Source organism: Taudactylus pleione, unplaced genomic scaffold, assembly GCF_031769625.1.
Source record: "Taudactylus pleione unplaced genomic scaffold, aTauple2 ptg000116l, whole genome shotgun sequence".
Classification (NCBI taxonomy): domain Eukaryota; kingdom Metazoa; phylum Chordata; class Amphibia; order Anura; family Myobatrachidae; genus Taudactylus; species Taudactylus pleione.
Window position 1 is genome coordinate 17,807,155 of NW_028284518.1, and position 25,299 is coordinate 17,832,453.

The 25,299-nt window shown below is 41.0% G+C and overlaps 1 protein-coding gene and 2 pseudogenes across 1 annotated transcript in view; 1 reads left to right on the plus strand and 2 right to left on the minus strand.

Annotated features, from left to right (window-relative positions):
- BPHL (biphenyl hydrolase like) overlaps positions 1-25,299 on the minus strand; it is a 152,055-nt gene that overhangs the window by 82,227 nt on the left and 44,529 nt on the right. The gene's annotated exons all lie outside the window — the stretch shown is intronic.
- LOC148524799 (zinc finger protein 862-like) lies at positions 9,481-11,993 on the plus strand (annotated as a pseudogene).
- On the minus strand, positions 18,464-21,071 carry LOC148524800 (zinc finger protein 862-like; annotated as a pseudogene).

Genomic DNA, 25,299 nt, shown 5'->3' on the forward strand with positions numbered 1-25,299 from the left:
GCTCTGTTACTTTGTTTTTGGACTCTATTACATTGGCAAAGTTTAAAAAGTGTCAGAAACTCTCACTTTTCTAAACTCTCACCCTATTACATTTGGCCCGTTGAGTCCTATCTAATCACAATTCTATCTATATACACAATATTCTTCCCTTATTTATCCTTATTATACTAAAATTCTATTTCATGTGTCAACGTATACCCTTCTACTGCCGGGCTCGACAAATCCCAGGGGCCAGGTCGCCATGGCTACCAGATTTTGCAGTGAGGGAGGAAGCAGATCCTCATCAGCTCTGGCGGTGATTCGTGCCTATAGTATTGCGTTGTTTATATCATGCACAGGAGAGCATGTGCTAAATGTCGCCTGCGGTGACTGCTGTGCCTGTGTCCGTCCCGGCCTGCGCTGACTACTCCTATCCATCCTGGCCTGCTCTGATCCCTGTTGTCTGTCCCAGTCTACGCTGATCCTCCTGTACGTCCCCGGCTGTCTACTGTCTTCTATCTCCGGTTGCATAGAGCTCTCCGGTAGAAAGATCTATGCGTGGCCAAGGATTGCGGATCGGCTTCAGAGGGATAGTGGTGTGACCATGAGGGGAGGGCCGTTTTGTTGTACTTTCTGGCACCATTGTTTTATGTGAAATGTGGTCTGTTATTACTGGAGGGTAGAGCAGGGGAGCTGTGCAAAGCAGTGAGGGAGCCTCCATTTTACTGTATCCATTCAACTGTGACCATTTTGTGGACTAGTATAGTGTGTATAAAGGTTGCATAACACAGAGCTGTGCTCCTTACTCACTACTATAATTGTTTTGGGGGTGGCGGTGGTCTGGCTGCTACACTTTCATCCTGGCTCCTAGATTTTAGAAAAAATTGTCAAGCCCTGTTCTACTGCATACTTAATAAAAGACGTGTATTAATTATAAGCAGCTAGGGACGGTATATGTACTATTTTGTTTTTCGGTGCTACATGCTCCCTTTTTCATTTTGTGAGGTTTATATGATTATGAGATATGTGAGGTAGCACCCCTCATCCCAACCACTGTTACCGTGTCATTTATACCTAGGGTATGATAGGGTAGGGACACCATATAACTGAGATTATATACTGAGATGTTTGACGTTTAGAGTTTTGTGCAGGACAACATAGATAACATGCTCTGAGGTAACCAATCTGATCTTTGGAAAGAAAAAAAAAAAGCTTTGTCCAATCACAGCCACTGCAACCCATACACGTTACCTCAGCAAATGGATGTCACACATATCATGTTGGATGGACGTTACTAAGTAAAAACACCTCTACAGTATATGTCACTGGCAGTTTTTTTAGCTCAATAATCCTCTGACTTTAGAACATTTTAGCACTCAGTAACGGGTAACATTATATTTTGGAAGTTCATTTCCAGAGTACTTTAAACACACAAGAACCTAGGTGGCGTGGTCTAGAGTAGCATGGCGTAGGAAGCATTATGCAAGCTCTTTTGCAAATATCCTGTTTGTTGGCTAGTTGCTCCGCAGAAGTGCCTGGCCTGGCAGGGCATTTAATCGAGAAGCAACGTGTGATTATTTGCATTACGTGTTGTGTAGGTCTCAGGTGAGAGGTGGAAATCTAATCTATTTGTTGTACTGCAATTCACATCAGGGAAAGGAGTATATCCCAGTGTATTTCCTAGCTGCTACTAAGAGAACATTGCATGTGATAAGCGCAGCCTATATACCCCCTTCTTATAAACACGTTTTCTGGTAAGCTTCCTTATCTCTTCTGGCAGCCAGAAATAGAGGTCTGTCCACAGTTTAGTACTAGAACCCACTTGTTCCTGGAGACCTGAGTTGCTGCAGTACCATACTTGCCTACCCTCCCGATCTGGTCGGGAGCCTCCCAAAAATCGTGTGCCGCCCCCGACCCCCTGGAAAGGTAGGCAAGCCTCCCGGTCACCGGCGATCCATCTGGCCCACTCCCGCGAATACAGTATAATCTTCGGCAGAGGGGGGGCAGGTGATGCGTTTCGCTCTGAATCGCGTCATCGTGGCCCCGCCCCCTGCTTCACAATGCCATTTATATCGGCATTGAGAAGAGGGGACGGGGCTGCGATGACGCGATCGTCGCCACGCCCATGCCCCCCCATTGACGAGTCATGTTCCGGGCCACACCCCCTTTTGATACGCCACGCCCCCCTGCTGAGGACGCCCGACAGCTCCCTCCCACTCTGCAGTACACTCTCTGGTAAGCTGCCAATAGTGATAAATAGTAGGGGTCAGCGCTGCATCTAATGATTATTAAACCAAAGGGATACAGATAATTGTGTTATAACTCTATTTATTAGAATGTACATATAAAGGGTCACAGTGCCCCTATAAAACAATGGGGTAGATGTACAAAGCCCAGAAGCGGTATCAGCACACGTTATGTGCGCTGATACCGCTTCTCCCCAATGTATGATCGGGGGTCTGGGCGGTAAATGACAGGGGCGCTATGTGCCCCTGTCATTATCGGCGCTGCTATCTACAAGATAGCAGCGCTGATAGCCTGGGCTATGTACGAACGGTCAGACCGTTCGGCCGGCTGTAGCTGTCATTATCAACAGCTACAGCCTGGCGCTAGCCTATCCCCACAGCAGGGACAGCGCTGTCTCTGCTGCGGCGGCTACCGGCTCCAGGACTCCACGCGGGGATCTCGCGATACTTGCGAGATCCCGCGCATGCTCAGTGGAGCCGGCCGGGAAGAGACACAGCGCATCAGCACTAGGCTGATGCGCTGCGGTCTCTAGCGGGTAGCGCCGGAGGGGGGAGTTAACGCTCCCCCTCTCCGGCCGATGAGATGTTTATACTTCTCATCGGTAGTGCTTCCTGCTTCGCCTCGGTAAAGAGGCGAAGGGGGAAGCGTTATAGCGTCACGGTAAGTGCCGCTATAATACATCTACCCCAATGGGAGGAAATGGGGTGAGTGAGTGAAAATGGGGATACCTATTAAGGTATATATGCCAATACTAATAGTAAGTAGGTATTGGCAAAGTCAATAAGAAATTGAAGGTTAAAAAAATGAAGGTAAACAATGTAGTCAGCACTGTAGTGCTAATAGGTCTCTTGATGTATTGCACCAATAAATCGTTGTGGTATGGTGAAGAACAGGATGTGCTTACGCGGGGTGTGTAAGTTGTGTCTGGCGGGGCGGCGTCCCGTATCCCCCAGGTGCACAGACTTACACTCGGCGTCCTTGGCCGGTCACCTCCAGGTGACCGTGGTACTTTTCTCCGTCCTCGTCCTGGGTCCCGGTCTTCCGCTCCGCTATTCCTGACAGTGCGTGGTGATAGCCGCGTGCTGTCTGGGATGCAGAGACCACACCGGTGCCCTGCGAGACTTCCGGGTGGCTGTGCTCTCGCGAGATAGCACAGCTCTCCGGGCTCAAACAGGTATGACGCGGTGGCTCGACTCGGCGCCGCGAGGAGACTTGAGAGGTGGAGTGCAGCAATGTAGATTGTGGAGATGGTAGGTCTGTAGTGTCTCCAACGCGTATCGGCTATTAAGCCTTCCTCAGGGATTTGTGGAGTTCATCTTCTGTGTGGCTATTTATACAGTCTTTAATGGTCGCCATCTTGGTTGAGGTCTCTGGAGAGTCATACAACTGCGATGGCCATCTTTGATATGGGCATATAGATGGAATATACAGCATTGTCCAGGATTATAGTGGAGTTCCTAGCAGTCGCCATTCTGGTAGAGGTCTCAGCGAGTCATGCGTCTGCAATAGCCATCTTGGATAGGGGCATATAGAATGAGAATGTATGGTATTGACCCTATACATTATATGTGTTATGAGGCGTCCAACAGCTAGGGGATTAAGGGGGAGCACAGTATTGTGTATATCATCTGTCTAACCACATGTGACTATTCAACAAATGCTTGTTCGCCACAAAAAAAACAGTCTCAATAGTAATCAGAATACTGGAATAGTCCCATGTGTAACCGGGGTAAATGAGGTCATCCCAATTGGGGTAGAACTCCCATTGGGTGTATTTACGATGTTATAACTGATTTCACCTCATTATCCACGTTAAGTCCCTGTGGTTGGAATGTTTTGAGGGTATATATCCATTTTAATTCTTCCCTATTTAATTTATCCTCAAAATTGCCTCCTGTCCAGTTTTTTTCTATATGGGCGATCCCTATGTATTTCATCCCTCTGGGATCCTGATTATGTTTCTCTTTGAAGTGTAAGGATAGGCTATGGGTTGCCAATCCTTTTCTAATATTACAGCGGTGTTCCGAAATACGCATCTTCAAACTGCGTTTGGTACGTCCAACATACTGTAAACCACAGAGGCATACAATCAAGTAAACGACCCCAGTGCTGTTACAGTTGATGTGTTGTTGTATATTGTATGTCTTCTTGGTGGTATTTGACGTAAAATTCTCTATTCTCTTTGTGGTGTTGTGTCCCTCTTTGCAGTTTTTACATAATCCACAAAAATAGAACCCTGTCGTGACTGCAGCAGTACCTAGAGTTGTTTGTCTCAAGGAGTTAGTTTTTATATGATTTTTTACCAGTTTCTGTTTCAAATCAGGAGCTTTTTTGTAAATTATCTGTGGTCTGGCTGGTAAAAGGTCTGACAGAATGTCGTCTTCTTTAAGGATGTGCCAGTGTCTATGCAAAATTTTCTGGAGTTGACGAGTATCTTTACTGACTCTAGTAATAAAGGCGGTCTTAAATGGGTTGCATTGATCTGTGTTTTTATTTTTATACGAAAGTAATGTTTGTCTCTCCGTGTGCTCTATATTTTGATATGCTTCCTCCACTACTCGTGCATCATATTGTTTTGTAAGGAATTTTTCCTTCAGATTCTGGCTTTGTATCTTATAGTCTTGTATTTTGGTACAGTTGCGTCTAATTCTGGTGAATTGGCTAATAGGTATGCTCTTAAGCCAATTCTGATGGTGTCCGCTACTGGAAAGAATATAGCTATTCACATCTACCGGTTTATTGTATGTTTTTGTATATAGCAGATGATTTTCTATATATATTGTTATGTCCAGAAAATTTACACTACTTCGACTATAGTTAGTTGTAAATAGCAAATTATATGTGTTGTTGTTAATGTGTTCAAGAGATTTATTAAGTGAGTCTTCATCACCTTCCCAAATGAAAAAGACATCATCTAAAAATAATTGTGGTGAAGAATGTAGTCAATTGCACCAATGATAAAGTGGGTTTGTTCTACTTGTAGGGTGCAGTCTTGTGTAAGGTAATGTTTTGTTGCTTCTAATCCTTGCGTATGGTCTATGACTGTGTACAGTGATGTAACGTCACTTGTGCACAGCCATAGACCATCTTTCCACTCCACCTCCTGTAGAGACTTCAGTATGTCTGTGGTGTCTCTTGTGAAGGATCATTGTTGTTTCACGTAAGGTTGTAAATATGTATCGATATATCTGGACAAATTTGCAGAAATAGAGTCAATTCCAGATATAATGGGGCGTCCTGGCGGTTTTGCCATGTTTTTATGTACTTTCGGCAAAAAATAAAAAGACCGGTGGCACTGGGTGTGCTATATCTAGCTTTCACGCTAGGCTTCTATAGCGGGGCGCCGCGCCCTGCCCCTTTTTTTTATAGCCAAAAGCGCCCTGCCCCTTTTATGGCACCCCAGCGCCCTGCTGTCCTCTCAGTGACCTCTCTTACCTCGTTTCCCGCGCTGACAGGCTGCTGAGCTGTTACAGCTCACATAGCTGTCAGCTATCTCCGGCTGCCGCTCGCTCCCCGTGCGTAGCCGATTGGATGCTGTTGTATCTGGGGAGAGACAGGAGGGCTGGGTTTGCCTCTCCCGCCGAAGCAGACCCAGCCCTCCTGTCTTATTGAAATACTAAAAGGAGACGCCAGCGAGGACCTCACCCTTTTGGTGGCCATTTTAGGATCAGCTCCGCAGCGGCATGAGCAGTTCAGCTAAAGCTGCTGCTTCACTCAACGGACCAGCCTCTTTTATCCAGTGGTAAATGTTAACTTATCTAGGTATACCTTTAAAATTTAGTGCTGCCAGAATGAGCACTATGTTTACTATATAAAGTGCCCGGTGCTCCCTTATCTTTAATATGCTCCTTGTGCCCCCTTATATTTAATATGGGCCTTGTCCCCCCTTATTTTTAATATATGCCTTGTGACAAGGCACATATTAAAAATAAGAGGGGACAAGGCACATATTAAAAATATGGGCGGACAAGGCCCATATTAAACATAAGGAGTCACAAGGTACACACTAAAGATAAGGGGGCACAAGGCACATTAAAATGAAGGAGGCACATATTAAAAATAAGGGGTGACAAGGCACATATAAAAAAAAAAGGGGGGACAAGTTGTCTTATCAATGCGCCTTGTCCCCCCTTATCTTTATTGTGTGCCTTGTGCCTCCTTATGTTTAATATGTGCCTTGTCCCCCCTTATTTTTAATAAGTGCCTTATGACGTGGCACATATTAAAAATAAGGGAAGACAAGTCACATATTAAAGATAAGGAGGCACAAGGCACACATTAAAGATAAGGGGGACAAGGCTCATTTTAAAAATAAGGAGGCACAAGGCACATATTAAAGATAAGGAGGCACAAGGCACATATTAAAAATAAGGGGTGACAAGGCACTTATTAAAAATAAGGGGGGACAAGTTGTCCCCCCTTATTTTTAATATGTGCCTTGTGCCTCCTTATTTTAATATGTGCCTTGTGCCTACTTGTTTTAAATATGTGCCTTCTTGTTTTAAATATGTGCCTTGCGCCCCCTTAATTTTAATATGTGCCTCCTTGTTTTAAATATGTGCCTTGTTTTAAATATGTGCCTTGCGCCCCCTTAATTTTAATATGTGCCTCCTTGTTTTAAATATGTGCCTTGTGCCCCCTTAATTTTAATGTGCCTTGTGCCCCCTTAATTTTAATATGTGCCTTGTGCCTCCTTAGTTTTAAATATGTGCCTTGTGCCTCCTTAGTTTTAAATATGTGCCTTGTGCCTCCTTGTTTTAAATATGTGCCTTGTGCCTCCTTGTTTTAAATATGTGCCTTGTGCCTCCTTGTTTTAAATATGTGCCTTGTGCCTCCTTGTTTTAAATATGTGCCTTGTGCCTCCTTGTTTTAAATATGTGCCTTGTGCCCTCTTATCTTTAGTATGTGCCTTGTGCTCCCTTATCTTTAGTATGTGCCTTGTGCCTCCTTATCTTTAGTATGTGCCTTGTGCCTCCTTATCTTTAGTATGTGCCTTGTGCCTCCTTATCTTTAGTATGTGCCTTGTGCCTCCTTATATTTAATTTTGTATAATTTAATTTTTATTTTTGGTTGCTATGGGCAACATCACTTCTAAAACTCACTTCTAAATACTCTCACTTTAGTAAATTTACCCCCTAGGGTAAACTTTTGTCAAGAGCAAAACTAGGGCCCTGATTCAGAGCCGGACGCTATGACAGAATGCTCGCTCTGAATCAGGGCCTTCCATCTTGATTTTTAGAGCGGCTTCCTGGCCGTTCGTATAGCTGTGGGTGACCACCCACAGCTATAGCGAGCGGCCAGGAAGATGGTCGCGATGGTCAAGACCATCGCGACCATCGAGCTTGCGACGAGATCCTTGTGGTAGGGTCTCGTTGCCGCAAGCCCTAGAGAGCTGTCGGCTCAAACAGAGCCGAAAGCACTCCCACTGTCATCACTTGTGATGTCAGTGGGCCCGGCCCCAGACGGTAGGCGTTCACATGGGAACGCCTCCATCTGGGCATGCATGCCCACCAAAGGGGGCGTGCTGTCACTCAACATCGACAGCATGCCCCCTTCGGTACTAGACCAGGATCGATGGTTTGCCGTTGCTACCCGGGGCTCGCGCATGTGCAAAGGGCCAACATCGACCTGCTTGCGAGCGTTCAGAGCTCGCGAGTGGGTCTGAATCAGGCCCTAAATTTCTGGTTTGCTGGAGGCCAAACCGTAGTGCCAGTTCGGAAACCCATGCAAGGCATGGGGAGAATATATAAACTCCAGACATTAGGGCCAATATTCCAAAACTGTGCAGTGAATTAGTATGTAATGTTAACCATTACATCATCCATGCTCGCCAAATTATTTGATGATCGATACATCATGCTATTAATGATTTGATCAACTGTTAAGTCAAGACAGCATGAAATATTATGACATAACTAATTTTATAAATTTCTCTTCTTTTTATTGCACCTTGTTTAGTCATGAATGATTTATGAATTGTGGGCCAATAATGATTATGTTCAAAACTTCTGTATGTTATAATTGGAACACCTGGCCATAATCCTCTTTTAATCATACTTAATAAATTCTCAATTGTTTGTTATTTTAAAATTAATCCTATTATTTTTTAAATTTTTTTGTAGGAAACATTTTTAAAATTGTTCATTGTGAAACAATCCTTTCACATAATCCTGTTGAGAGCAAAAGTACGCAGGCGTTTCTGCATACAAGTTTCTGAATGTGAGAATTACATCTGACTCCTGGCGCTCCTCAGGCTTCACACCATAAGATCCAAAGCAGCAGCCCCTGGCTCCAACTACTTCTCTCCACAGCTGGGCTCCACGCAGTCTCCTCAACTCGTCTAAGGTGAGTACCAGGCGTGTACTGTGTCAGTGGTCAGTTGTTCTCACGGTTAGTGGTCAGGGTGTGTTGAGCTTTTTTTATTTTTTATTCTACACAAGGCGCAACTCCTATTCTCACCTGTACACCATCACGTTTACCAACCAATTGAACTGGCACTTCCGTCCTTGCATCGCTGACCTCCTGGCGCTCCTCAGGCTTCACACCATAAGATCCAAAGCAGCGGCTCCTGGCTCCAACTACTTCTCTCCACAGCTGGGCTCCACGCAGTCACCTCAACTCGCCTAAGGTGAGTACCAGGCGTGTACTGTGTCAGTATTCAATTGTTCTCAGGGTTAGTGGTCAGGGTGTGTTGAGCTCTTTTTTTTATTGTAGAGAAGGTACAACTCCAAGCTCACCTGTACACCATCACGTTCACCAACCATTGAACTGGTGCATCTGTCTTTGCATCTCTGACTCCTGGCGCTCCTCAGGCTTCACACCATAAGATCCAAAGCAGCGGCTCCTACTTTGTTCTACACCTCAACTTGCCTAAGGTGAGTACGCATGTACTGTGAGTGATCAGTTGGGCTCAGAGTAAGTGGTCAGGGTATGTTCTTAAATATTTCTTTTTATTCTAGAGAAGGCACAACTCCAAGCTCACCTGTACACCATCACGTTTACCAACCAATTGAACTGGAACTTCCGTCCTTGCATCTCTGACCTCCTGGCGCTCCTCAGGCTTCACACCATAAGATCCAAAGCAGCGGCTCCTGGCTCCAACTACTTCTCTCCACAGCTGGGCTCCACGCAGTCTCCTCAACTCGTCTAAGGTGAGTACCAGGCGTGTACTGTGTCAGTGGTCAGTTGTTCTCAAGGTTAGTGGTCAGGGTGTATCCTAAAACTCTCTTCCCCATCTCCTTTATAGTAGAAAACATGCCTACTGTTAAAAGAAAACTTAAGGAACATAAAAAAAAACCCAATGAAATAGGACGGAAATGTTTGAAAATAAGTGATATGTTTTCAGGAATAAAGGTAAGAACACAGATTTTCGACACTACTAAACTTACTATATTTTAAAAGCTCTGTAAATGATTTCATGCTGAAATCAGAAAATAAGTAATCATCATTAATATATATATATATATTAATTGCAGAAAACAAATGCAGCAGAGCCAGATCCTGTACCCAGCACCTCTGTAAACGCAGATGATGAAATCATTTCCACATCAAATTCATTGACCACAGTAAACACAAATATCAATCTGAATGATCCCATATTGATTTCATGTGAAATCAATGAAAGTGAGGATAATATAGATCCAGATGTGCCTTCTCAATCCACAGTTTTATTGGCCAACTGTGAACAGAATTTAGAGAACGACTCTTTGGTTGAGCTATTAGAAGAACGGTGCTCTTTTAGTGATGACACAGACACAATAAATGACCTTGTGGACAGCACTTCTCAAAAAAAACAAAAACAAAGTTGGATACCAAAAAAAATGGAAAAAAACATTCCCATGGCTTCTTTGTAAAAAAAATGGTGACAGAGAGAGTTTAATCTGCCAACTGTGCTCCAAACACCTAAGTAATGATAACAAATACAATAAATCTCCATGGATGAATAATGGTATGTGCACAGTAAGGCTTGACAAAATCAAGGGGCACTCTGTTTCTGAAATGCATAAAGTGGCAATGCAAACAGAAATGATCCCTTTAAGTGCAGAAGCCTCACAGAACCGAAAAAATAGACCAGAGTCTGAAGAATTTAAAGCTGTTGAATATGCTATTAAGTGTCTGCAGTTTCTTATTGAACATAATATACCACATACAACTATTTTTAAACCATTTATTGAATTTTGCATTGAAGAGTTAAAATCTCCTGTTTTAGCTCCCCTTAAAAAAGCTAAAAATGCATTATACACAAGTTACCAAACAGTTAATGAATTTGTTAACTCAATGGCCAGTGTTCAAAAACAGCAAGTTATGCTGTCTTTACAGAAGAGCCCATCCTATTCAATAATGATTGATGAAACCACAGACGTCAGCAACAGAAAGCACTTGGCTACTGCTGCAAAATATATTAAAGACGGAGAAGTTACAGTGTCCTTTATTTGCGATACTGAAATTCCAGATGGAAAATCTGAAACCATTTTCAATGCTCTTTCACAGACTGTAGAAGAATGTGGAGGGTATGAGAAATTAGTTGGATTTGGAAGTGATGGCGCCAGTTCAATGGTTGGTAAACGTGATGGTGTAGCTGCCAAAATAAAGACCAAAAATGATAAGGTTATATCAATCCATTGTCATAACCAACGTTTAGCTCTTGCAACTAAGAATACCTTTGAGTCTTTTGGAACCATTTGTCAAAATGGACGAGGTATTAACCAGCATTTACAAATATTACAAATACAGCTCTGTCAGAAGCAATAGCTTGGCTGAAATACAAAAAGTATTTAGTAAATGCAAAGGTACCAAAATAAAAAAGGCGAGCCACACAAGATGGCTATCACATGAAAATGCAATTAATTCAATACGAATTAATTATCTATCATTGTGGATTTAGAAAATGCGGTTGTAAGTGGACAGTCAAAGACTGCAACGGTTTTGAATGGTACTACTGCAGAAGGACTTCTGAAACATTTAAAACATTTTCTTTTTTTTCAACTTATTCATTTCCTGTGTGACGTCCTGAGCCTACTTTCTAAACTTGTGTTGATTTTTGAAAGACGAGATGTCGATCTAGCTACCATACATAGCAATGTTTGCACTACGCTTGCTGCTTTAAAAAATTTAAAACGGAAGCCTGGGGGTCAGTTTTGTCGGAACCTTGAAAATAATGCAAGAAAAATTGGAATTGAGGCTCCTATATCGGCACCAAACTGTAATTTTGAGGAGCATGCAAGATGTTTCATAGATCTCTTGGTTGAAAATATTTCTGAGAGGATGCAGAATGTTTCTACACTTAATTTGTTAAGTGTCTTAGATATGAGACATCTTAATACTGGAGAAGGTGTTGGATTTTATGGTGTGGCTGAGATGGCACAGCTTGCAGAATTTTATCACTTGGATGAAGACCTTTTATTATCAGAATGGGAAGATTTTAAGTCTGTGTTCCTGGAAAATGAAGACGACAGTTCTGATGATGAAAGATTATCCTTGGTCAACCTGTACAACACTTTGGAAAAATCTGAAGACACAGTGTTCTTCCACTCTCAACTGCAGAAATAGAAAGGACTTTTTCACAAGTGAAGTTGATCTTAACTGAACACAGAAATCGTCTCAAGGTGGAAAATGTGAATAGTTTATTAGCCATAAAGCTGAATGGCAAGGTAAACTTGAAAGAGGCTGTGAGGCACTGGATGAAAAAAAAAAGAAGAATCTTTTCTTCTACCCAATCAACGCTGGCCACCCACCACTCTATATCACCAGAAACGCCTGTAATCTAGATTCCCTGCTAAAAGCGAACACAGTGCATCTGACCTGACCCACCCAAGCTACAAGGAGCCCAGCCTGTGGAGACTCCCATTTTCATGTTTGCACTGGTGAGTATTGAGACTAAAGTGGGGGAAAATTGCTAGATAGAGGATGTATGGCCCTAAATATGTCCTGAAATCATGTTATCGGAGTCCTTTTTGCACTTGCTTCTTGGTTCTTCAAAGCACACCTTCATTTTATGTAAAAGAATTATGAACAAAAAAGATCAAGATCTTCTCAAAAGAATAAGCTGTGCTTTGAGGAACTGTGAATCGAGTACAAAAGGATTCTGGTAATATGCATTGAGTTAATGTATGATTCTCTTTTTCAGCTTCTGCGTTGCCCCTACAAGGGAAATAATGCCAGTGACACATCCAGCTGACCCTGGATAAAGAGTTGGACCCTTCTGTGATAAACAGCCATCACTTCCTCTGCACTACAGATCCCATGCTGCAACATACTGTAGGACATTAGATGAGCAGCACAAACTACATGGAGATGGTGCTATTGCTTTATTTTGAAGAAAATTGTTAGTGGTACAGTAAGTAAAACTACATTGGTAATTTAAATCTCTAAATTATATCCTTTTATTATTGTATGCAAGTCTTCACTTTCAAAAACATGTGTGCTTTAAAATCAGTGAGCATTAAAAACAAAAGGATTGAAAGAATAAGCATCCAGGTGTCTTTGTACACATTTGGTATGTCAACACTTTCTGCTTAAGCATTATGTAGAAAACGTTACCTTTGTCATTTAAAAAGTGCCCTCCAGACTGAAAAGTGTGCCCTCCCGACTGATAAATGTGCCCTCCTCGGTAGTCTGCACCCTGCCCTAAAAAAATCCTAGAGTGAACACTATATATCAAGGTATTCATGTTCTATTTTTGTCAGGATTCCTGTATCGTGACCAACTTTAAGTAAATCCCTTAGGGTTTTCTGGAATTGTGTTGTGGGATCCCTATCCAATAATTCGTAGGTGGATCTGTCATTAAGGATTCTGAGTGATTCCTGATTGTAGTCTGAGGTGTTCATTACCACTACACTCCCACCTTTATCCGCAGGCTTAATAATGAGATTTTTGCCAATAGTGTAACATTGCCCTGTGATTCTGGTAGAGTGGATGCACAGGATACACTTAATGCATGTACCTGCTGATGATATTAAAATGAACCTCTATATATCCCTGCCTGTACCTTCTAATATCCTGCCTATACCATCTAAGGATGACGCTAATTTGCGTACGCAGTCATACAGTAAATAAAGACTTAGACCTGGAATCTGTGGTTCCAAAGCACAAGTATTATTCAACTAAAAGTACAGTCAGTTACACGCAATTGATCCAGACACAATTTAGGCGCAAAGGAATTATACAGACCCAAGTACAGCATACATATGCAGCGCTTCCGGTACCAGATGTTAGGCATCAGCAAGAAACCCCTCAGTCAGCATTCAGCAAGAAGACTAAAGACCCAGTGTTGGAGCACACATATTTATACCCCCCCAGAATAGACAGGACAATAGAGAAGTTTGCTGCTGATGTCATTGGTTCCCAGGGGAGAAGCATCTGTTACAAAGCATTTAACAGGCTGGTTCAAATAGACTCTCCCTGCCTCTAACAGCTGGGTGTCTTTCCCTTCCCGCCCCCTGTAACATCCTAACAGTTGTTCATGAAATATACATTTTGTTGCTTGTAGCCTCTGCAATCCATAACTCGAGAATGCATGATGCGACCTCCCCACCGATAACACCGGAATACTGTAAAAAGAGTACGCATCAGTACGAAACCAAACACAACTTGTTTAGCATGTATAAAACCTTAGTTATCAAATATCTTTATTTCTCAGCATTTAAACTAACTGAACCAACTTAAATCATATACTTTAAAGCTTATTAAACCTTATGTGTGAATATGTAATGTGTGAGTATTCGGGGTTTGATATGAAGACGCTAGTTAACTGGGGACTGATGCGAGCGCATTTAGCTACTAAACTGTATTTTCATTCGGGGTCTTAAGCATAATGTGTGTATGTGAAATGGTGAAAGATGCAATCGCATGATGCTAATAATTGTGCATTCGCTACTGGGCGTCATTTTAGCAGCGCTCAATTGTGCGTAATGTGCGGTGTTTATGCATGAGATTCCATCTATGATGGACTTAACATTATATATATATATATATATATATATATATATATATATATACACATACACACACACACACATATCATTCCTCACTCACCGTTTCAGACTGCAATGCAAATGTGACCTCCAACTGTGAAACTAAACCATCCTGTCTGTGTATGAAACTAAAACCTGTTTGGATTCAGACAAATCCAATTGTGTAGATCAATGTCTGGATTATATTACAATTGCCAACAGGGATTCCTAATTTGTACGTAAAACACTCACAGTTTCTGGTGCATTGTCTATTCTATTTAGATTATCAAAAACATTGCCATATGTTCTTAGCTCGTGAGTTGTAACTTAAAGTGACGCTGGTCGCAAAATGGAGTCTTGCAGATTCTTGTTTCTAAAATGGAGTCTAGCTGCCATTCGCAAGATGGCGTCGCGAATGGATTTGACACTGCAATATGGTAGAATTACATGAACCTGCTAGGTGTTATTAGGGGAAAATTCAATTAGCCGCAATAAGCCGCTTTTTCGCGAAAAAGGTCTTATTACGCAAATTTTCTAATTAGGGCCTGATTTCGATTTTGGAATAGAGTATGATAGAGCAAGTAACTGTGCAACTGAACAAACCATGTTGCACTGCAATACATAAAACATTATTTGCATGTGGGGTAAATACTGGCTGCTGTTGCATGTAGCCCACAAATGCTGGACAGCTTTATTTTTACACTGCAAAGTAGATTTTAGTTTGGACATGTCCTTCCCAAATTTAAATCTCTCTGCACATTTTAAATCTGCCCCATCTGCAGTGCAGCATGGTTTTAGCAAGAGGCACAGTAACTTGCTCTTTCTTACTCTATTCCCAAATCTGAATCAGGCCCTTAACGCGCAACCCTATTATCCGTGACTTTTTTCGGGTGCAAATTCTCCATACCATTTGCAGCAAAAAATTTTCACCACCTCCTTAGTAGTTGTGCAAAAGCCCTATTTTTGGTTAAAAGGTCAGGACTTGGTTTAGAATAACTGGGACATACTCCTTAATGACCAATTATCCAAAAATATATATTTTTTAAGTTAGCTTACTTTGGCCAATAATAACATGTTTTTGGGGTGAAAATGTACAATATGCTAGAAAATGGGTTCATTGATTTGGGATAAATATATGGTTAGGATATACAAGTGGGACAGGTGTTTTTAAGATTACAGGTGGGTTTTAAAGGCGTATGTTGAAGGTTTTCTTTAAATTGTCTTTTAATGACACAAATATTTACTTGCAGGCATTTTTCTGCACCCCCCCCCCAATTTAAAAAGAACATTTATTTTGCTAAAAACAACACCTGCTTTCGATTATTATTTCACGGTTTTAGAAACATGCATATAGCAGTCATTTGACACATTTTAATGACCCCCAAATAATTTTATTATGGTCACTAATACACTTTTATATTGTTATCCTATATCACTGGTTTTTTTTGGGGGGGTACAGGCAGAATTCCCAATTTTTACCATTACTTATGGCAGCAAAATACACGAAAAACTATTGCGCAAATGACGCTTTACGGACTTTTGTAATAGGATTGCGCAAAAAACAGGGATGCGCATACCCGCGATAAGCAGTAAAAACCTGCGTTAAGTTATCGCATTATCGCGGCTAATTGAATTCCCCCCTTAGTATAATAAAAAATAAAATTCATATAGTGAAGTAGTGACACAGACTTATAGCATGTGCCAGATATCCCTGTAGAGCCCCATGCAGGGTCCTGCGAGTCTGACGTCTCACTCCTTGTTACAGATAATACAATCTTCCAGTTCCTGTTCTGCGTCACCATTCTGCATAGTGCAGCTGGCGGCTCTATCAGATGAGAATTGTAATGTATGTGATGCAACCACCTAATTTTCACTCCTGACCCGATTACGTATGATCAGATTGGCGCACATGTGCCTCAAGTATATAATTCAGTGATTACTTTTAAGTGGCATTATTAGTTTGAGAAAATATAAAAAAAATAAAAAAAATCTACCTTGATTTTGCAGTTGGTATCCATATGCACTAGAGAAATTGTCTTACTGTTTACAAAGGTTGTGGGACCCTGGATGTTGCATCAAAAATGAAATACTGGTGAACATGAAAGTTTGTTTTTTGGCATTAAAATAATAAAAAAATTATGGACAGTATAAGAATAGAAGCTATTCACCTACGTTCCCAAAAACAAGGTGTGAGGACCGTACGCCCTAATGGGTTCTTTTAAATCGCCTTGGCATATTGTTGTAACCAAAACACAGTTTATTCTGTACATGGCAATACAGACATACAGCCGGCTTCCCGACTGTCTAATCCCAGCAAGGTTTAAATGACAGGGACTTGGGGTTAGGCGGCACCAGGCAGTTGCGATTCTTTGCGGGTACAGCATACACAAGTGATGGAAGTGTAGTTCCTAATCACCAATCCATGAACACACCAATACAGTGGTTAACACTGATTGTCCCCTTCATCATACCCACGGTGTTGGAGCTAATGGTGGACTGATTAGGAGTGATAGCCAGATCGTGATAGGTGGAAAAATTATAAGACATAACTCTGTGTATCCTCCCCCATGGCCGTTGGGGACCGTTGGCTCCCTGTGGAGAAGGTGCACTAGCAAACAATGACCTTGTTGGCTAAGCATGAAAAGGTTGAAGTATTATATATGCAAACGTTAATTGTTTAACCCAGACCTCTTGTTCTCTCTTATCTATGAATAAACACTGCACCTGGCAACATTTAAGTATAACTTGTCTAACTTATAGAACAATTAATATACGCACACATGGCATAACATCAACACATAGGAACAACAAATAAACTGTAAAGTAGCGAGACAATGACAGTTCAGGATACACAGAAAAGTGCCTTTATGCTTTATGTGAAAACCACAATGTACTCAAAGTAGACATACAGCAGAGTGGATATGTGGAATGCCACAATTTATGACCATGAAGGATGTAATGAATGTGAATATCTTGTATAGTGGTGGGAACATGCTGAAATTGATCTCAAAGTAGCGTCAGAGTATAAATACAGTCTCCTGATTGGCCCTCAGTGGTCACATGAGCTTACACTAGCCACCTGTTTGTCACTTTGCCTTAAATTGTATAAAATCATAAAAAAGAAAGAATAGGGAATCCTGCACTGGATATTTACAGTTAATAAGTTGGACATTGAGATATGAATTTATTCCTCTGTCCACCTATATATGACTACTAATTGAAATTGGAATTTAGCGATATTCCCACTAGATTTGGACAATGACCTATGTGTGGTGAGTCAGTGGTGCTCCCCAGAGTCAGCATACGGATATTAGTGACAAACAAAGAAGAGAAAAGATAAACAAACAAACAAAAAAAAAAACAGACTCTTTTTGGGGGGACACTCGTAGGTGAAGAGTAATGGCTATTATAGCATGTGAAAAACATGACTTTTACTAATATACAATTAAAGAGGGTAGGCGAACAATATATATATATATATATATATATATATATATATATATATATATATATATATATATATATATATAGTGTTCACTCTAGGATTTTTTTAGGGCAGGGTGCAGACTACCGAGGAGGGCACATTTTTCAGTCGTATACATAGACACCCGGATGCTTATTCTTTCAATCCTTTTGTTTTTAATGCTCACTGATTTTAAAGCACACATGTTTTTGAAAGTGAAGACTTGCATACAATAATAAAAGGATATAATTTAGAGATTTAAATTACCAATGTAGTTTTACTTACTGTACCACTAACAATTTTCTTCAAAATAAAGCAATAGCACCATCTCCATGTAGTTTGTGCTGCTCATCTAATGTCCTACAATATGTTGCAGCATGGGATCTGTAGTGCAGAGGAAGTGATAGCTGTCTATCACAGAAGGGTCCAACTCTTTATCCAGGGTCAGCTGGATGTCTCCGTGTCACTGGCATTATTTCCCTTGTAGGGGCAACGCAAAAGCTGAAAAAGAGAATCATACATTAACTCAATGCATATTACCAGAGTCCTTTTGTACTCGATTCACAGTTCCTCAAAGCACAGCTTATTCTTTTGAGAAGATCATGATCTTTTTTGTTCATAATTCTTTCACATAAAATGAAGGTGTGCTTTGAAGAATCAAGAAGTAAGTGCAAAAAGGACTCTGATAACATGATTTCAGGACATATTTAGGCCCATACATCCTCCATCTAGCAATTTCCCCCCACTTTTTGTCTCAATACTCACCAGTGTAAACATGAAAATGGCAGTCTCCACAGGCTGGGCTCCTTGTAGCTTGGGTGGGTCAGGTCAGATACACTGTGTTCGCTTTTAGCAGGAAATCTAGATTACAGGCGTTTCTGGTGATATAGAGTGGTGGGTGGCCAGCGTTGACTGGGTAGAAGAAAAGATTCTTCTTTTTTTTTTTCATCCAGTGCCTCACAGCCTCTCTCAAGTTTACCTTGCCATTCAGCTTTATGGCTAATAAACTGTTCACATTTTCCACCTTGAGACGATTTCTGTGTTCAGTTAAGATCAACTTCACTTGTGAAAAAGTCCTTTCTATTTCTGCAGTTGAGAGTGGAAGAACACAGCCAATTCCAACAAGATTCTGGATGTGAGGAAATGCTACTCCAACTGTGTCTTCAGATTTTTCCAAAGTATTGTACAGGTTGACCATGGATAATCTTTCATCATCAGAATTGTCGTCTTCATTTTCCAGGAACACAGACTTAAAATCTTCCCATTCTGATAATAAAAGGTCTTCATCCAAGTGATAAAATTCTGCAAGCTTTGCCATCTCAGCCACACCATAAAAACCAACACCTTCTCCAGTATTAAGATGTCTCATATCTAAGACACTTAACAAATTTAGTGTAGAAACATTCTGCATCCTCTCAGAAATATTTTCAACCAAAAGATCTATGAAACTTCTTGCATGCTCCTCAAAATTACAGTTTGGTGCCGATATAGGAGCCGCAATTCCAATTTTTCTTGCATTATTTTCAAGGTTCCGACAAAACTGACCCCCAGGCTTCCGTTTTAAATTTTTTAAAGCAGCAAGTGTAGTGGAAACATTGCTATGTATGGTAGCTAGATCGACATCTCGTCTTTCAAAAATCAACACAAGTTTAGAAAGTAGGCTCAGGACGTCACACAGGAAATGAATAAGTTGAAAAAAAAGAAAATGTTTTAAATGTTTCAGAAGTCCTTCTGCATTTGGACTATTCAAAACCGTTGCAGTCTTTGACTGTCCACTTACAACCGCATTTTCTAAATCCACAATGATAGATTGATAATTAATTCGTATTGAATTAATTGCATTTTCATGTGATAGCCATCTTGTGTGGCTCGCCTTTTTTATTTTGGTACCTTTGCATTTACTAAATACTTTTTGTATTTCAGCCAAGCTATTGCTTCTGACAGAGCTGTATTTGTAATATTTGTAAATGCTGGTTAATACCTCGTCCATTTTGACAAATGGTTCCAAAAGACTCAAAGGTATTCTTAGTTGCAAGAGCTAAACGTTGGTTATGACAATGGATTGATATAACCTTATCATTTTTGGTCTTTATTTTGGCAGCTACACCATCACGTTTACCAACCATTGAACTGGCGCCATCACTTCCAAATCCAACTAATTTCTCATACCCTCCACATTCTTCTACAGTCTGTGAAAGAGCATTGAAAATAGTTTCAGATTTTCCATCTGGAATTTCAGTATCGCAAATAAAGGACACTGTAACTTCTCCGTCTTTAATATATTTTGCAGCAGTAGCCAAGTGCTTTCTGTTGCTGACGTCTGTGGTTTCATCAATCATTATTGAATAGGATGGGCTCTTCTGTAAAGACAGCATAACTTGCTGTTTTTGAACACTGGCCATTGAGTTAACAAATTCATTAACTGTTTGGTAGCTTGTGTATAATGCATTTTTAGCTTTTTTAAGGGGAGCTAAAACAGGAGATTTTAACTCTTCAATGCAAAATTCAATAAATGGTTTAAAAATAGTTGTATGTGGTATATTATGTTCAATAAGAAACTGCAGACACTTCATAGCATATTCAACAGCTTTAAATTCTTCAGACTCTGGTCTATTTTTTCGGTTCTGTGAGGCTTCTGCACTTAAAGGGATCATTTCTGTTTGCATTGCCACTTTATGCATTTCAGAAACAGAGTGCCCCTTGATTTTGTCAAGCCTTACTGTGCACATACCATTATTCATTCATGGAGATTTATTGTATTTGTTATCATTACTTAGGTGTTTGGAGCACAGTTAGCAGATTAAACTCTCTCTGTCACCATTTTTTTTACAAAGAAGCCATGGGAATGTTTTTTTCCATTTTTTTTGGTATCCAACTTTGTGTTTGTTTTTTTTTGAGAAGTGCTGTACACAAGGTCATTTATTGTGTCTGTGTCATCACTAAAAGAGCACCGTTCTTCTAATAGCTCAACCAAAGAGTCGTTCTCTAAATTCTGTTCACAGTTGGCCAATAAAACTGTGGATTGAGAAGGCACATCTGGATCTATATTATCCTCACTTTCATTGATTTCACATGAAATCAATATGGGATCATTCAGATTGATATTTGTGTTTACTGTGGTCAATGAATTTGATGTGGAAATGATTTCATCATCTGCGTTTGCAGGAGGTGCTGGGTACAGGATCTGGCTCTGCTGCATTTGTTTTCTGCAATTAATATATATATATATATATATTAATGATGATTACTTATTTTCTGATTTCAGCATGAAATCATTTACAGAGCTTTTAAAATATAGTAAGTTTAGTAGTGTCGAAAATCTGTGTTCTTACCTTTATTCCTGAAAACATATCACTTATTTTCAAACATTTCCGTCCTATTTCATTGGTTTTTTTTTTATGTTCCTTAAGTTTTCTTTTAACAGTAGGCATGTTTTCTACTGTAAAGGAGATGGGGAAGAGAGTTTTAGGATACACCCTGACCGCTAACCCTGAGAACAACTGACCACTGACACAGTACACGCCTGGTACTCACCTTAGACGAGTTGAGGAGACTGCGTGGAGCCCAGCTGTGGAGAGAAGTAGTTGGAGCCAGGAACCGCTGCTTTGGATCTTATGGTGTGAAGCCCGAGGAGCGCCAGGAGGTCAGATGTAATTCTCACATTCAGAAACTTGTATGCAGAAACGCCTGCGTACTTTTGCTATCAACAGGATTATGTGAAAGGATTGTTTCACAATTAACAATTTTAAAAATGTTTCCTACAAAAATGTAAAAAAAAAAAATAAGGATTAATTTTAAAATAAACAAATGAGAATTTATTTTGTCTGATTAAAAGAGGATTATGGCCAGGTGTTCCAATTATAACATACAGAAGTTTTGAACATAATCATTATTGGCCCACAATTCATAAATCATTCATGACTAAACAAGGTGCAAAAAAAAGAAGAGAAATTTATAAAATTAGTTATGTCATAATATTTCATGCTGTCTTGACTTAACAGTTGATCAAATCATTAATAACATGGTGTATCGATCATCAAATAATTTGGCGAGCATGGATGATGTAATGGTTAACATTACATATTAATTCACTGCACAGTTTTGGAATATTGGCCCTAATGTCTGGAGTTTATATAAACTGGCACTACGGTTTGGCCTCCAGCAAACCAGAAATTTAGGGCCTGATTCAGACCCACTCGCGAGCGCTGAACACTCGCAAGCAGGTCGATGTTGGCCCAGTGCGCATGCCCGAGCCCCAAATAGCAGCAGGCAAACCATCAATCCTGGTCTAGTACCGAAGGGGGCATGCTGTCGATGTTGAGTGACAGCACGCCCCCTTTGGTGGGCGTGCCTGCCCAGACGGAGGCGTTCCCATGTGAACGCCTACCGTCTGGGGCCGGGCCCACTGACATCACAAGTGATGACAGTGGGAGTGCTTTTCGGCTCTGTTTGAGCCGACAGCACTCTAGGGCTTGCGGCAACGAGACCCTACCACACAAGGGTCTCGTCGCAAGCCCAATGGTCGCGATGGTCTTGACCATTGTGACCATCTTCCTGGCCGCTCACTATAGCTGTGGGTGGTCACCCACAGCTATACGAACGGCCAGGAAGCCGCTCTAAAAATCAAGATGGAAGGCCCTGATTCAGAGCGAGCGTTCTGTCATAGCGTCCGGCTCTGAATCAGGGCCCTAGTTTGCTCTTGACAAAAGTTAACCCTAGGGGGTAAATTTACTAAAGTGAGAGTATTTAGAAGTGAGTTTTAGAACTGATGTTGCCCATAGCAACCAAAAATAAAAATGTAATTATACAAAATTAAATATAAGAAGGCACAAGGCACATTTTAAAAATTAGGGGGGACAAGGCACATACTAAAGATAAGGGGGCACTAGGCACATATTTAAAACAAGGAGGCACAAGGCACATAATTAAAGCAAGGAGGCAGAAGGCACATATTTAAAACAAGGGGCACGATTCAATTCAGCGCGATGTAAATAGCGCCGGGAGATAGCTCCCGAAGCTATTCAATTCATCACGCTGTTAGGTCGGGGAAGGCTCGTTATCGCGCCTTAAACAGGGTGTTTAGGTGCGATAACGGGCATTCCCCAACCTAACTTCCCGGCATGAGGCTGTTTTCCAGGCGCGAAGGACAGAAAACCACCTCGCGCCGGGACTTTTGTCGGATTTCTTCTCTCATCCCCGGAGGGATGAGAGAAGAAATCATTAGTCGGACTTGTCAGCGCGGTGTATTGAATAGCTCCGGGAGCTCACTCCCAGAGCTATTTACATTGCGCTGAATAGAATCGAGCCCAAGGAGGCATAAAGCACATATTAAAAATAAGGAGGCACAAGGCACATATTAAAATATAAAGGCACATACTAAAAATAAGGATGGCACATATTTAAGATAAGGGGGCACAATGCACATATTAAAAATAAGGAGGCACAAGGCACATACTAAAGATAAGGAGGCACAAGGCACATACTAAAGATAAGGAGGCACAAGGCACATAATTGAAACAAGGAGGCACAAGGCACATATTTGAAACAAGGAGGCACAAGGCACATATTTAAAACAAGGAGGCACAAGGCACATATTTAAAACAAGGAGGCACAAGGCACATATTTAAAACAAGGAGGCACAAGGCACATATTTAAAACAAGGAGGCACAAGGCACATACTAAAGATAAGGAGGCACAAAGCACATATTAAAAATAAGGGGGAATAACTTGTCCCCCTAATTTTTAATAAGTGCCATGTCACCCCTTATTTTTAATATGTGCCTTGTGCCCCCTTATCTATAGTGTGTGCCTTGTGCCTCCTTATGTTTAATGTGTGCCTTGTCCCCACTTATTTTTAATATGTGCCACGTCATAAGGCACATATTAAAAATAAGGGAGGACAAGGCACATATTAAAAATAAGGAGGCACAAGGCACATATTTAAAACAAGGAGGCACAAGGCACATACTAAAGATAAGGAGGCACAAAGCACATATTAAAAATAAGGAGGCACAAGGCACATACTAAAGAAAAGGAGGCACAAAGCACATATTAAAAATAAGGAGGCACAAGGCACATATTTAAAACAAGGAGGCACAAGGCACATAATTGAAACAAGGAGGCACAAGGCACATATTTGCAACAAGGAGGCACAAGGCACATAATTGAAACAAGGAGGCACAAGGCACATATTTGAAACAAGGAGGCACAAAGCACATATTAAAAATAAGGGGGAATAACTTGTCCCCCCTAATTTTTAATAAGTGCCATGTCACCCCTTATTTTTAAAATGAGCCTTGTCCCCCTTATCTTTAGTGTGTGCCTTGTGCCTCCTTATGTTTAATATGTGACTTGTCCTCCCTTATTTTTAATATGTGCCACGTCATAAGGCACATATTAAAAATAAGGGAGGACAAGGCACATATTAAAAATAAGGAGGCACAAGGCACATATTTAAAACAAGGAGGCACAAGGCACATAATTGAAACAAGGAGGCACAAGGCACATATTTGCAACAAGGAGGCACAAGGCACATATTTGAAACAAGGAGGCACAAGGTACATATTTGAAACAAGGAGGCACAAGGCACATATTAAAGATAAGGAGGCACAAGGTACATACTAAAGATAAGGAGGCACAAAGCACATATTAAAATAAGGAGGCACAGGGCACATATAAAAAATAAGGGGAGACAACTTGTACCCCCTTATTTTTAATATGTCCCTTGTGCCCCCTTATCTATAGTGTGTGCCTTGTGCCTCCTTATGTTTAATGTGTGCCTTGTCCCCACTTATTTTTAATATGTGCCACGTCATAAGGCACATATTAGGGCAGCACAGATGGTGTAATGGTAGCATTACTGCCTCACAGCACTGAGGTCGTTGGTTCGATACCCACTACGGCCCTAACTGTGTGGAGTTTGTATATTCTCCCTGTGCTTGCGTGGGTTTCCTCCGGGTTCTCCGGTTTCCTCCCACACTCCAAAAAATATACTGGTAGGTTAATTGGCTCCTAACAAAATTACCCCTATTGTGTGTATGTGTGTGTGCATGTGGTAGGGAATATAGATTGTAAGCTCCACTGGGGCAGGGACTGATGTGAATGGCCGAATATTCTCTGTAAAAGCGCTGCGGAATATGTGTGCGCTATATAAATAACTGGTAATAAATAAAATAAATAAATAATATTAAAAATAAGGGAGGACAAGGCACATATTAAAAATTAGGGGGCACAAGGCAAATATTAAAAATAAGGAGGCACAAATTAAACATAAGGAGGCACAGGGCACATATAAAAAATAAGGGGAGACAACTTGTCCCCCCTTATTTTTAATACGTGCCATGTCACCCCTTATTTTTTAATATGTGCCTTCCTATTTTTAATATTTGCCTTGTGCCCCCTAACTTTTAATATGTGCCTTGTCCTCCCTTATTTTTAATATGTGCCACGTCATAAGGCACATATTAAAAATAAGGGAGGACAAGGCACATATTAAAAATAAGTGGGGACAAGGCACATATTAAACATAAGGAGGCACAAGGCACATACTAAAGATAAGGGGGACAACTTGTCCCTCCTAATTTTTAATAAGTGCCATGTCACCCCTTATTTTAAATATGTGCCTTGTCCCCCCTTATCTTTAGTGTGTGCTTTGTGCCT